The sequence below is a fragment of the Leuciscus leuciscus genome (genome assembly GCF_965113295.1).
Source record: "Leuciscus leuciscus genome assembly, chromosome: 2".
Classification (NCBI taxonomy): Eukaryota; Metazoa; Chordata; class Actinopteri; order Cypriniformes; family Leuciscidae; genus Leuciscus; species Leuciscus leuciscus.
The window spans coordinates 44,529,444-44,543,561 of NC_138726.1; positions in this window are offsets into that span (position 1 = coordinate 44,529,444).

Below are 14,118 nucleotides of genomic sequence, written 5' to 3' on the forward strand. Positions count from 1 at the left end.
GAAAGGCACGTACTAAACCATGCCAGACTTCCAAGATGTACACCACTACTGACCCAAAAGCACAAGAAAAGTTGGCTCCAATTTGCTCAATCATATAAATAAGCCACAGAAGTTTTGGGATTCTGTTCTGCGGAGCGATGAAACTGGAACTTTTTCGGCCCTATGGATCAACGGTATGTCTGAAGGAAGAAGAATGAAGCGTTTGTTGAAAAGAACACTCTGCCTACAGTTGAGCATGGTGGTGCTCGGTGATATTCTGGGGCTGCTTTGCAACCTCTGCCACTGGAAACCTGTAGCATGTGGAAAGCAAGATGGATTCATTGAAGTATGGAAGTCCTAGGAGAAAACGTCATGCAGTCAGTGAGGAAGCTGAAGCTTGGACCTTCCAACAGGACAATGATCCCAAGCATATCTCAAATTCCACCAAGGCTTGGTTACAGAAGTAGTCCTGGAAGATTCTACAGTGGCCATCACAGTCACCTGGCTTGAACCCCATAGGCATAGACAATATCTGGTGGGATTTGAAGAAGGCAATTGCAGCACGCAAAACCAAGAATATTACTGAACTGGAGGCCATTGCTCATAAGGAATGGGCCAAGATTCCTCAGAAACGCTGCTGTTGTCTGGTTATTCATCTCTGCAGCAGGTCATAGCAGCAAAAAAGGGTGTTCTACTAAGTACTAAAGATGCATGCCATGAAGGGGCTGACAAATTTTGAGACTGCAGAAGTCATTAAAAGTTGCATTTTCAGTTGAATTTGGGGAAACCACTTGAAACATTTGTTGTGTTGAGCTATTTCAATTACTTTTGTTTGATTTGTTCATTGCAAACAGCTGAACGTCTGTACATTTTGCCAATAAACCTGATTTTGCAATGGGGGTTGAATAATTTGGATTACAACTGTATATAGGTATTTAGATTTGCAATTTTTGTTTCTATGCATATGTAGATGCTTTTTACTTTGTAGATATGTTTTAGATGCTGTCAGTATGTCCATATTGTACATTTTAGCATATCCATACATGCAAATGTGCTTTAACAATATAAATACCTACTTCATTCTGTATTCTAAGTTCTTCCCATTACAACAGGCCAGGTGGCCTTACTGTGCCCTCTCACCCTTTACACTCATGGGAACCACAAAGGAGGTGGTTTTATGGAGCAGTATGCATAATTGTTTGCCCCGTTCCATGCATTCTGCAAGCAGCAGGGTGGTACACACATGTGATGCCCTACTGAGACGGGTCTGGCTCACAGCCTATCCTTGAGTTTGGATCATGACAATAAAAGCTCCTGCTACAGGTCTGCCTAGTTCTCATCCACAAAACCTCCAAACAGGCTATTAGCTCGACCTACCACAGTGCCTGACAGTAAGCGGCAGAGAACAGGATAAGAAAAAAGAAAGGGAGCAGAGGAGAAAACTGCTGGGAAAATCACATATACAGTCACCGAAACGCAATCTGCGGAATGCAAGGGATGCTGATTATTAAGACATTAAATTAACCGTTTGTGGTTCCAAGTTTATGAAGGCGGAAGAGGCCGAGGGTGTTGAACGACAACAAGAAAGATGAGCTCAGATGAGTCCTTACAGGACCTTCAGTGATGGAAGACAAGTGTGTGGCTTGCGGCCACTCGGTTGTTACTGGCTGTATTTCAGATGTAAAGGCATCAGTCTCACATTATGATGCCTGGGAACCAAACTCCACACAGACAGCCTCTTTCCTCTCATTGCAGCAAGAGGAAGCATTAAAGGTCAGCTAACAGGAAGTGAAAAATGCCCTTTTCTTTGAAGCTGTAATGTGGGAGTTTAAGCTCTTAGCTTTAAGCATGTAGCCCTTTGGGTCGTCTTCTCCAGCTAGAACAATGTGTTCCTTTGTTGTGGGAAATTGCATTGTTGTCCCCAGTGGTATTTGGTTTTACCACTTCATTTTACCCATGCTTAGATGTGCCCACAATTCTTTTGTTTCCAGCAAAACAGGGTGCTAAATAACATGTAGCATCAGTAGTGTATAATGTTCCCATTTCCAATTACAGCTAAAAGCCTTCTATTACACTCACATTGATTTTCATTTTAATTAGGGAAACATCTGAGCAGCTGACCAAACCTTCATAAACAGCACATTCTGGTGGTTTCCGATCAGCTGGGAGGGAGAAATTATGTCATTTCCATGTTGTATTTCTACCGACAAATCATAAAAATGGCCTCTAGTGTCGTCTACTAGTTTTAATCTACTACTTATACAAAACTCATTATGAATGACATTCAGTTCTGTTTACAATTTTTCAGGACAGAACAACTTAGGCTATGTTCACACTGCAGGCAAAAGTGACCCAAATCTAATATTGGCCACATTTAAAAGAAAATGTGAGCAGCCAAAAAAATTAAAAAAAAATAAAAATCAGATCTGAGCAATAAATCAGAATTGAGCTTTTAAGGGATAGTTTACCCAAAAATTCTGTCATAATTTACTCACCGTCAAGTTGTTCCAAACCTGTATGAGTTTCTTTCTTCTGTTGAATACAAAGGAAGATAGTTTGAAGAATGTTGACAACCAGACAGTTGACTGCAGCCATTGACTTCCATAGTATTTTTTTTTTTATTTTTTTTATTTTTTTCATGGAAGTCAATGGCTACCATCAACTATCTGGTTACCAACATTCTTCAAACTATATTCCTTTGTGTTCAACAGAAGAAAAAAAACTCATACAGGTTTGGAACAACTTGAGGGTGATTAAATGATGACCAAATTTTCATTTTTGGTTGAACTATCCCTTTAAGGCTTGCAGTGTGAACGTAGCCTTATTAAAGTATCTTGACAGAGTTTAGTGGCGGCACAATACTGAATCTGTGCAACCAGAGTAATTTGATTCCCAAACAAAATACTGTTTTGAGCCAGATCTTTTAAGTTAATCAGAAACATACAGCGCAACCAGTGTAGTCTGATTGAAAGAATGACTCGAAGAAGTCGGTTCTTGTTAGTGAATCAAATACGGGCGGCTTTGTTTGGTTGACTACTACATAGTAAAGGCAGTACAATTATTTGACTACAAATCATTATTTGACTACAATTATGCCGTCTATGGAAACAGTCCTTTTGCAAAATGTTTTTAAATGACATTATTATTAAAATTATATCATCATCATGGCAATATGAAATTCAAGTTCAAGTTCACTTTATTTGTATAGCACATTTACAACAGCCACTAGGCTGACCAAAGTGCTTTACAGAACAACCAGATTAAAATATAAGACCTGCATAACAACACATAAAACAGGTGAGGTGATCCCAGGGTGAGTTGTTCTGTCCTGAGTTTTTTTGTGTGAAAAAACATAAAAAAGCCTTTGATTTTAGCCAATAGACGAAGTTGGTAGAAACTGGAACTGATTACGGATGAGATCTGTTTGTAAAATTTTAAAGGATGGTCAACAAGAACACCTAAGCATCCAAAGGAAATTGTATATTTTCCCCCAAATATTTTAATAATGTTTTTTAAAAAAGATCTATTACTTAGAAGCACTAAAATTGTTAATATAACAATTAAGGGGCCACAATCCGGAATTAGAACCAGAATCCGAAACATTAAATTTTTTACTAATCCCGTTCGTAAGGATGACTACATGTTGGTACCTGTTTTTATTAATATACCATTGGCTTTCTACATGACCTAAAGTTTGATCACCATGACTTTTCCAAATCTACCACACTATGTTCTGAGAAGCTTTCCTAAACCAAAGACAAAAGACTAGCCTATGGCATAAGTGGTGTTTAACTAGCAATTTTTGCAATCAGTTCTGGACAGGACATTTTCATCATTCCATTTTACTGATGCAAAACAAGGAAAATGATACAGTGTGGCGAAGGAACTATTTTTTCAAGTAATAACGTGGTTAACATCTTTATTACCATTCAGAGAAATACTGGAATCTGCTGGAATGCTGTCCGGTCTGAAAATGTGGCTTGGAAAAGTTTGTGAGCCATGTTAATTTCACTTTTTATTTTTCTAATCAATTTATTACAGTTTCTGTGACTTTTTCTTCTAGTATGCTGCCTCCAAAAAGAGATGACCTATGAACTTTATGAATCATAGCATCGCAAAACACTTTAATAGATCAAATGACTGGCAACTCATTACTTTGTGATATAATATCCTGTTGCTGTTTGATGTTCTTTTTTTGTTTCACATTTGTTTCCAGTTCTGCAGAATGCAGTTCCCTCCAAATTTCCTCAACCTTTTAGTCACCTCTATAAAACCGAAGGGGAATGGTATCGGTAAGAAAATGTCAAAAACAATATTTCTGTTTTTTATAGCGGTGATTATTATGTTTCATAAAATAAATTAATTTATTGATTTGTGTGTTGCATCTGCCAACCAGTGAACCCCTCATTTTAGAGGGGTAAAATCCTTTGGTATTCTTCCCTGTTCAGAATCATTAGGGCCTGGTATGTGGAGCTTGTAAAGTTACAATTTTCTGACTTTCAAAGAAGACTTTCAAGACATGGTATGATCAAAAACAAGGTATTGATTCCATAATGGGAGCAAAATCTGTCACTTCTTTTGAAACAGTTAGTGTTTGACCTGTAAAGAATTCCTTTGAATCCTGAGCAAAGGAATTCGCCTTGAGCCAGTGCTTCCATAATGAAAAAGACTAACACCTTACGTGTCAGAGGTTATTAAATCATAACCAGGAGTACGTTTTTTTTCTTCCTGGCTTCAAACATCAAAAGTATGAGTTGTATGAGCATTGAGCTCAAAAGGAGAGTGTCTGCCAATCGTAGCTCTATGCTCTATGTAGAACTAAAAAAAATCTATAAAATCATAATGACCTCTGCTGGCCTCGCACATTTCCTCGATTCTACCAAGCATAATCAAACAGTGTCTTTAGAATCAAATTCAATTCCATTAAAACCATAATGGGATTACACTTGTTTGCAGTCATGTTTAGAAGTGAGAGACAGCCCTCACCGTAATTATCATGTCTGTACTTGCACAATATTGTACTGTCCAAATTATTTTTCTTGTATTTCTTGCTCCATGTTGCATCAGATGTTTATCTCTTTATTTACTTTTTTGTACAAACATTTCAGCATCTTGATAGTATAATGATTCACATTGCAGTTTATCAGCCAAGCACTTTAGATTAACTTCGGGTTGTAGCTTTATCCAATAGACCCTACACATTTTTTTAAATGCTAAACCAGATGGAATATGTGTAGTGCTGGTCCCCCAAAACAGCACCAGAGCTCCATTGTGTTTCTGCGTGGTTTTATTGCACAACCATCATACATTAATACTGTTTTACAGTGAGTGTTTCCAAATTATAATTATTGAATGAAAGCAATGTGTGAGCTGCGCCATACAGACTTAGGCCTTATAAAGCACCCTGTAATTGCTCTTGTCAATTACACTCATAAAAAAAGCTTAGTAGCCATATTTTGCGTGCCAACTGTACCTTACAGACATGAGCGTATTTTGTAGCAGAAGCCATTTCATTAATCCTAGCCACATGAGCACATAATAAAACTAAAATGTTTTTTGTCTGTCAAAACAGGTAAAGCATAGCAATTTTGGCATCAATTACAAAGCTGTGTGTTCATTAGAAGAACAAAGAATTGGAAAGGGAATCACAGCAAATTGAACAATTCCGATTCCTCTTTATAATTCCGGTTATACAAGTACAGTGGGGAGAACAAGCATTTGATACACTGCCGATTTTGCTGGTTTTCCCACTTACAAAGCATGTAGAAGTCTGTCATTTGTATCATAGGTAATCTTCAGCTGTGAGTGACGGAATCTAAAACAAAAATCCAGAAAATCACATTGTATGATTTTTAAGTAATTAATTTGCATTTTATTGCATGACGTAAGTATTTTATACATCAGAAAAGCAGAACTTAATATCTGGTACAGAAACCTTTGTTTGCAATTACAGAGATCATACGTTTCCTGTAGTTCTTGACCAAGCTTGCACACACTGCAGCAGGGATTTTGGCCCACTCCTCCATACAGACCATCTCCAGATCCTTCAGGTTCCCTTTCAAGGGAACTCGCGTTGCGTCGAGTTTGACGCTATGGGGAACGCTTTGCGTGATGACGTCTTGAAGCACATGTAAAATCAGTCCAATGGTGTGGCGGAACGTCAGAGGCGGGTGACGTCACGTACCAGGGTGCTGGCTGTGAGCATTGCGATGCGCTTCCTATGCGTACGCTCAGATCCCGCCTGGCTTTATTTAACCAGGATCGCGTTCCCCAGGGCTCTGGTCCCGCCGCTGCCGAGGCACGGTGTCGATCACAGACCTGGGGTTCGCAAATGGATCTATCAGTGGATGTTGAGACGGGCTCTGCCTTATCTCAGCCTCTTTCTGATAGATCCAGTGCCTCTCATCAGGGTGTGGAAGCACGCGCTGCGGTTTCTTCCCCCCCCGATGGAGGCACCAATACTGCAATTGTCCAGCTCTGAGGAGTTGGACGTTGTTAGTATTGACGCTGAGTCTGAGGATTCGCCACCTCAGTCTCATGCGTTTGAGGAATTGCTCGATGTTGTTACAAGGGCTGTCGAGCGATTATCTATTGAGTAGCCAGAAGATTCGCAGGGCGTTCGTTCGAAAAGCAAGCTCGACGAACGTTTCCTGTCATCTCGTGCACAGCCTCAGCGCAGAAGCCTTCCGTTTTTCCCCGATCTCCACACCGAGGTGTCGAGATCGTGGGGAAAACCAGTATCGTTCAGAGTTTACACTGCACAAACATCCCACTACTCCACTATACATAAATATAAAGAGCATGGTTATGGGGAGATGCCGAAGGTGAAGGAGACGCTTGCGAGCTATCTCTCTCCAGCAACGGCATCTTCTCTGAAGGCTCCTGTATTACCATCTAAACCAGTCAAATTCACTTCCTCCCTGGTTCATAAAGCTTATGCCGCCTCCGGCCAAGCTGCAGCGTGTTTACACACTATGTCCATAATGCAAGCATACCAGGCAGAATTATTGGGTGATTTAGAGGAGGGCGGGGGTATTGGTCCCGATACTGTGTCCGAACTGCGTAGAGCCACAGATTTGTCTCTCAGGGCCACCAAGGAGACGGCTAGATCCATCGGCCGCTCTATGGCAGCCCTGGTGGCCACTGAGAGGCATCTGTGGCTCAATCTAAGCGATATAAAGGACAAAGAGAAGCATGTTCTTTTGGATGCACCGGTTTCCACTGTAGGTTTATTTGGAGACGCAGTTAATAGTGCTGTAGCTAAATCTCAAGAAGCTTCAAAACAGGCAGCTGCACTTCAGAAACTTCTCCCCCGCCGTTCTTTCTATGAGGCTGCTGAGCGGGAGCAGCCTCACTCCTCTAAAAAGAGCGCTCTGCAATCTGGCACGCCATATCCTCTTGTGGTCCCAGGGGAAGTTGTTGTCCCTCAGGGCAGCTTACATCCCCGGGGTCCAGAATATAGGAGCAGACGCTCTGTCGAGACAGGGGCCGAGGCCCGGGGAATGGAGGCTCCACCCCGAGGTGGTGGAGCTAATATGGAGGGAGTTCGGCCAAGCACAAGTGGATCTGTTTGCGTCTCGAGAGACGTCTCACTGTCCACTTTGGTTCTCCCTCACGCATCCAGCTCCTCTGGGACTGGATGCTATGGTACAGACGTGGCCGAGGCTACGTCTGTACGCTTTTCCCCCAGTTGCTCTGCTCCCGGGAGTTCTGGAGAGAGTTCGCAGGGACCGGGTTTGCCTGCTTCTTATAGCCCCGCGCTGGCCGGGCAGAGTATGGTTTCCCGACCTTGTGTCCCTCCTCGACGGGCCTCCTTTGGAGCTACCTGTCAGGAGGGACCTTCTGTCCTAGGTAGGAGGCTCAATTTTACACCCCCGACCAGAACTGTGGAACCTGTGGGCTTGGCCTCTGAGGGGGCCCAGCTCATAGAGTCAGGTCTCTCAACTGAGGTTGTTGAGACCATTCTACATTCCAGAGCTCCCTCCACGAGGAAACTTTATGCCCTGAAGTGGAGAGTTTTCACTTCCTGGTGTAGTGACCGTCGGTTGGACCCAGTTAACTGCCCAATTGGTACAGTGCTGGAGTTCCTGCAGGACCGGTTCACTGCAGGTCTGACCCCGTTAACTTTAAAGGTCTATGTGGCGGCCATAGGTGCTTACTACATTCCTTTGGGTGGGTTGTCTGTGGGGAAAGACCCCTTGGTATCTCGTTTCCTTCGTGGCACTTGGAGGCTGAGGCCTGCAGTTCGCTCTAGGGTGCCGCCTTGGGATTTGTCCATTGCGTTGCAAGGCCTTTCCCTGGCTCCCTTTGAGCCCATTGAGGAGGTTCCTGAGAAGTTCTTAACTCTGAAAGCTCTGTTCATTCTTGCTATTTCTTCTCTCAAGAGAATAGGGGATCTTCAAGCATTGTCGGTTGCCCCGTCATGCTTAGAGTTTGCACCGGGTATGGTTAAAGCTTTTCTACATCCGAGACTGGGTTATGTCCCCAAGGTCCCCACTAATGTGGCTAGACCTATTGTTCTGCAGGCCTTCTGTCCTCCTCCTTTTCAAAATGCGGACCAGGAGGCGAATAATTTGCTTTGCCCAGTTCGGGCGTTAGACGCTTATGTCCACAGAGCTGCCCTGTGGCGTAAAAGTGATCAATTGTTTGTATGCTTTGGGTCCCCTAACAAGGGAGGTCCAGTGTCTAAGCAAAGAATGAGCAAGTGGGTGGTTGAGGCTATCTCGCTTGCTTATGAGGCGGCTGGGCAGCCTTCTCCTTTGGCTGTCCGGTCGCACTCTACTAGGAGTATGGCGGCCTCTAAGGCCCTTATATCAGGAGTGTCTTTACAGGACGTTTGTGATGCGGCAGGCTGGTCCTCACCGCACACCTTCGTCAGGTTTTACTCTCTGGACTTAGACTCTACTCCAGGGTCCCAGGTTTTGTCTTCCTAGTGCTGCTCACTAGATTTCACACAGGACAGACATTTGTAGCTATGGTGGCGTTGGTATAGACGTTCCCCATAGCGTCAAACTCGACGCAACGCGAGTTCCCTTGAAAGGGAACGCCTCGGTTACGACTGTAACCTCGGTTCCCTGAAGAGGGAACGAGCGTTGCGTCACCTTGCCATATCTCCTTCATGCCTGTCAGCACGACTTCAGACTCTACGAAGCTTTCGTTTTCTGTTTCGGGCTGGCTTTTATAGCTTCCTGGTACGTGACGTCACCCGCCTCTGACGTTCCGCCACACCATTGGACTGATTTTACATGTGCTTCAAGACGTCATCACGCAAAGCGTTCCCCATAGCGTCAAACTCTACGCAACGCTCGTTCCCTCTTCAGGGAACCGAGGTTACAGTCGTAACCGAGGCGTTTCGGGGCTGTCGCTGGGCAATACGGACTTTCAGCTCCCTCCAAAGATTTCTATTGGGTTCAGGTCTGGAGACTGGCTAGGCCACGCCAGAACCTTGAGATGCTTCTTACGGAGCCACTCCTTAGTTGCCCTGGCTGTGTGTTTCGCGGCGTTGCCATGCTGGAAGACCCAGCCACGACCCATCTTCAGTGCTCTTACTGAGGGAAGGAGGTTGTTGGCCAAGATCTCGCAATACATGGCCCCATCCATCCTCCCCTCAATACGGTGCAGTTGTCCTGTCCCCTTTGCAGAAAAGCATCCCCAAGAATGATGTTTCCACTTCCATGCTTCACGGTTGGGATGGTGTTCTTGGGGTTGTACTCATCCTTCTTCTTCCTCCAAACACGGCGAGTAGAGTTTAGACCAAAAAGCTCTATTTTTGTCTCATCAGACCACATGACCTTCTCCCATTCCTCCTCTGGATCATCCAGATGGTCATTGGCAAACTTCAGACGGGCATGGACATGCGCTGGCTTGAGCAGGGGGACCTTGCGTGCGCTGCAGGATTTTAATCCATGACGGCGTAGTGTGTTACTAATGGTTTTCTTTGAGACTGTGGTCCCAGCTCTCTTCAGGTCTTTGACCAGGTCCTGCCGTGTAGTTCTGGGCTGATCCCTCACCTTCCTCATGATCATTGATGCCCCACGAGGTGAGATCTTGCATGGTGCCCCAGACCAAGGGAGATTGACCGTCATCTTGAACTTCTTCCATTTTCTAATAATTGCGCCAACAGTTGTTGCCTTCTCACCAAGCTGCTTGCCTATTGTCCTGTAGCCCATCCCAGCCTTGTGCAGGTCTATAATTTTATCCCTGATGTGCTTACACAGCTCTCTGGTCTTGGCCATTGTGGAAAGGTTGGAGTCTGTTTGATTGAGTGTGTGGACAGGTGTCTTTTATACGAGTTCAAACCGGTGCAGTTAATACAGGTAATGAGTGGAGACAAGGAGGGCTTCTTAAAGAAAAACTAACAGGTCTGTGAGAGCCGGAATTCTTACTGGTTGGTAGGTGATCAAATACTTATGTCATGCAATAAAATGCAAATTAATTATTTAAAAATCATACAATGTGATTTTCTGGATTTTTGTTTTAGGTTCCGTCTCTCACAGTTGAAGAGTACCTATGATAAAAAATTACAGACCTCTACATGCTTTGTAAGTAGGAAAACCTGCAAAATCGGCAGTGTATCAAATACTTGTTCTCCCCACTGTATGTTCCATTGTGAACCTTTAGGGAAGAAAAAGGCAATTCAGTTGCCAAATGCTGGGATCATTTCAATAGCCTGATAAATGTAATACAACATAGAACAAAAATGTTATTTCAAATATATTTAATTCATTCCTTTATTTTAATAAAACCAGTGACAAAACCCATGATTTGTATCTTTAACTACACACTTGGTTCTGACAAAATTAGTAAATTACAGTTCAGTTAGGCTACGTTCACACTGCAGGCTGAAACGACCCAATTCCGATTTTTTTGCCCCTATGCGACCTGTATCTGATCTTTTCATGACAGTCTGAACGACACAGATCCGATCTTTTCAAATGCGACCCAGGCCACTTGGGTATGTGGTCCCAAATCCGATACATATCCGATCTTTTCAAATGCGACTTCAGTCTGAACGGCCAGGTCGCATTTATCCGACCTGCACGTCATTGATACGCGAAAAACGTCATTATACTGCGAAGTAGTCGTCGGTTTTAAAACGGACTGCATATTCGTCGAGCTGAGGTAAATCTGCCGAACGGGTCGACCTCGACGAGCCCGTTAATTAAAAAAAATAATAATAAAAGCCCACGGCCATTATATATACGTTATGTTAACTTATTTGTGCTGAATCTGATATTAGATAGGTCAGCGGCTGCTGTCTGGCTCTTGTGTAACGGTCGCTGCGCGCGCTCGTGTGTGTGTGTGTGTGTGTGTGTGTGAGAGAATCACAGTTAAAGTCATAGACAGTATGGTTAAAGTTTAGCTACTTCCGCAAACAACAAGTGACGTCGTTGACCGTTGAGTACTCTTCTGCGCATGCGGGTCACTTCTGGGTCATTTCACGTTCACACAGGAGATCACAAAAGGTCGCATTTAATTGGAAATGTGAACGGCCTTGCAAAAAAATCGAATTTTTTCAAAAAATCGGAATTGAGCATTAAGCCCTGCAGTGTGAACGTAGCCTTAGACTAATTGAGAATCTGCTTCAACTGATTCATAAGCACACTTAAAAAATAAAAATAAAAAAATCTGTAGAAAAATTTAAAAGCTACCGGTAGTTTTCTGCCAGGATGAACATTTCCCTGAACCCTAATGCAATGCATAATTCAAAATGTGGGCAAAACACCTGTGAAAATAAATATGGAAATTTCCTTCATATAAACAATAAGCATTGTCCCCTATGGATTGCATTTGCAGCATTTGTGATTCACTAAAAATCCACAGCTTTTCATAATTCACCGGTCATACTGTATATTTTTGATTCACTAAAAAGTATCAGCTCTTACAAGGCTTTTACTTGGATAACTGTCATTACTCTTCACGCTGTATGTTTTTGACTCACTAAAAAGTAGCGACTCATAAGAGTCATTAACTCTGGAATCAGACACCACTGACCACACAATACATTTTTTATTTAGTAAAAATGACTGGATCATTAGCTCGGGAATCGGATTTCACTGGACACACCATGTTTTCCTTCAGTAAAAAGAAAGGGAAGACATATTCACTCTGGAATCTGACTTATCTGGCTGCGTTGTATGTTTCACGCTGAATATTAATGCCAAGAACACTTTCAGAGTTTCACTTTCCATTCGCACTATAGCACGAATGGAGCATGAAGAATGCGCGCAGGAGAACAGTTAACGGACCGAACGTCATTAAAAAAAAAAACGGTTCTGTTATTTTTTTTTTAAATGGAACCGCGGTTTTGAACAAGTACTGGTTTCTCGGTTTCCAATACCAATCGCAACTCTCCCGGGGCTGGTGTTACGCACACAAACCACAGTTCAACGCTGTCTTGTCCCCCTCAATCTAAAACAAAGCCCATCATCCTCCAGCAACGCTGACCCCACCAACTCGAACAGCGTTCTAGTCTTAACATTCTGTTTTCAAGAATCTGTGTGGTTACAATGACGCCATAGGCTTTTGAAATGGAAAAATTTGCAAGAATTCTTTATGACAACAGCTTCTCTTTTACCGCATGTTAAAACATGAGGGATGGGAAAGAGAGGGTGAGATGAACCTTTAGTGCCAAACATAAAATGACTGACAAGCTTTTCACAAAGAATTGAACCCAGAAAGGGAGAGAATCAACTCCCAGTCCTGGTCCCAGTGGGGTTTGAAAACAGCTCCCAAGAGCACTAGAAAAATCTATTTGCTGTCTCGCTCGGCCTTTCTAAAGCTGTGATTCTGGCACTAGTTGGTTGCAAAGCAGGCCTAATGGCCACTCGCCTCCTCTGATTTTCCATAAGTCGTTCCCAAAAGGCCACAAAACATTTCATTGCATGCTCGGCTAAAAACGTTAGAAGTCGAAGTACTGTGCAGAACAGGGTCCTTTACAGTCTGGCAGAGACCCAATAATCAACCCAGAGAAGCAATCAACATGGGTGCCAGGGTCAAGGTTCACAGTTGTGTTCATAGTCCCAGTAACTGCCCTCTCACAGGGTGGTACTCCTGGATTTCTGGAACGATTCACAAATAGCAATTTCTTAATAAGGTAGGCATTTATTAGAGTTCAGTGCTAAGCCACATTTTAGTTAATCTGTTACAGCTCTGTAAATGCTAGTTTTACTTTGGGTGTGGACTTTTTACAGTCGAGTCATAATATTCACATTATATGCTAGACATATAAAGATTAGCATGGTCATTACAAAGAATGAAAAAGGAAATATTTTTAGTTTTTACTGTATGTTTGATTTGGACCATGGCATGCTCACATTTTCAATTGTTTTGTGTTTTAGACTATAAATTATACAAATAATGAGAGTACTTTTTGACATTGGTATTTGTATTATTTATGAACTATGCAGCATGTAAAGGGATAGATCAACCAAAAAGGAAAATTTGGTTAATATTTCTGTCAGTAATCTCACCTTCATGTCGTTCCAAACATGTATGACTTTCTTTCTTCTGTAAATCACAAAGGAGACTTGTTAAGCATATCTCGATCACTCTTTTGAATATAATGAAAGTGAATAAGAACTGGAGCTGTCAAGCAACAGAAATTACAAAAAAGCACAATCAAAAAAGCAGTCGATATGATTCATGCAATGCAATACCTAATTTCTGAACAAATTGTTCTTTTGAGTCAGGTCTTTGCAGTGAATCAGATGCAAATGATTCATTCACAAGACCTATTTGGTTCTCAAATTCAACTCAGTGATTTGACTCAGTCCGTTTGCAGCAGTAACAGTTGATTATCAGTGAATAATGACTTTTTGGTCTGTTAATGATTCAAAGCTATCAAATGTGTGACATAAGTATTATGTATAGCTCACAGCTTGTATATATCTCAGAAGACTTGAAATATAGTGTGGACCACTTTTATTGTGATTCTTTTATTGTGTGTTTGCGTCCTTTCCTGTAACTTGAAAGCTCTGGGCTCCATTCATTTAATTGCATGTTCCACCAAATCACAGAACAAAAGAAATTCACACATTTTTAGAACAAGATTACTTTTCATGTTCAGTAGAACTGTTGCTTTAATTAAAAAAGTTTTCCATATACATGATCATCATCAGTGATCACATGATGAAAAAG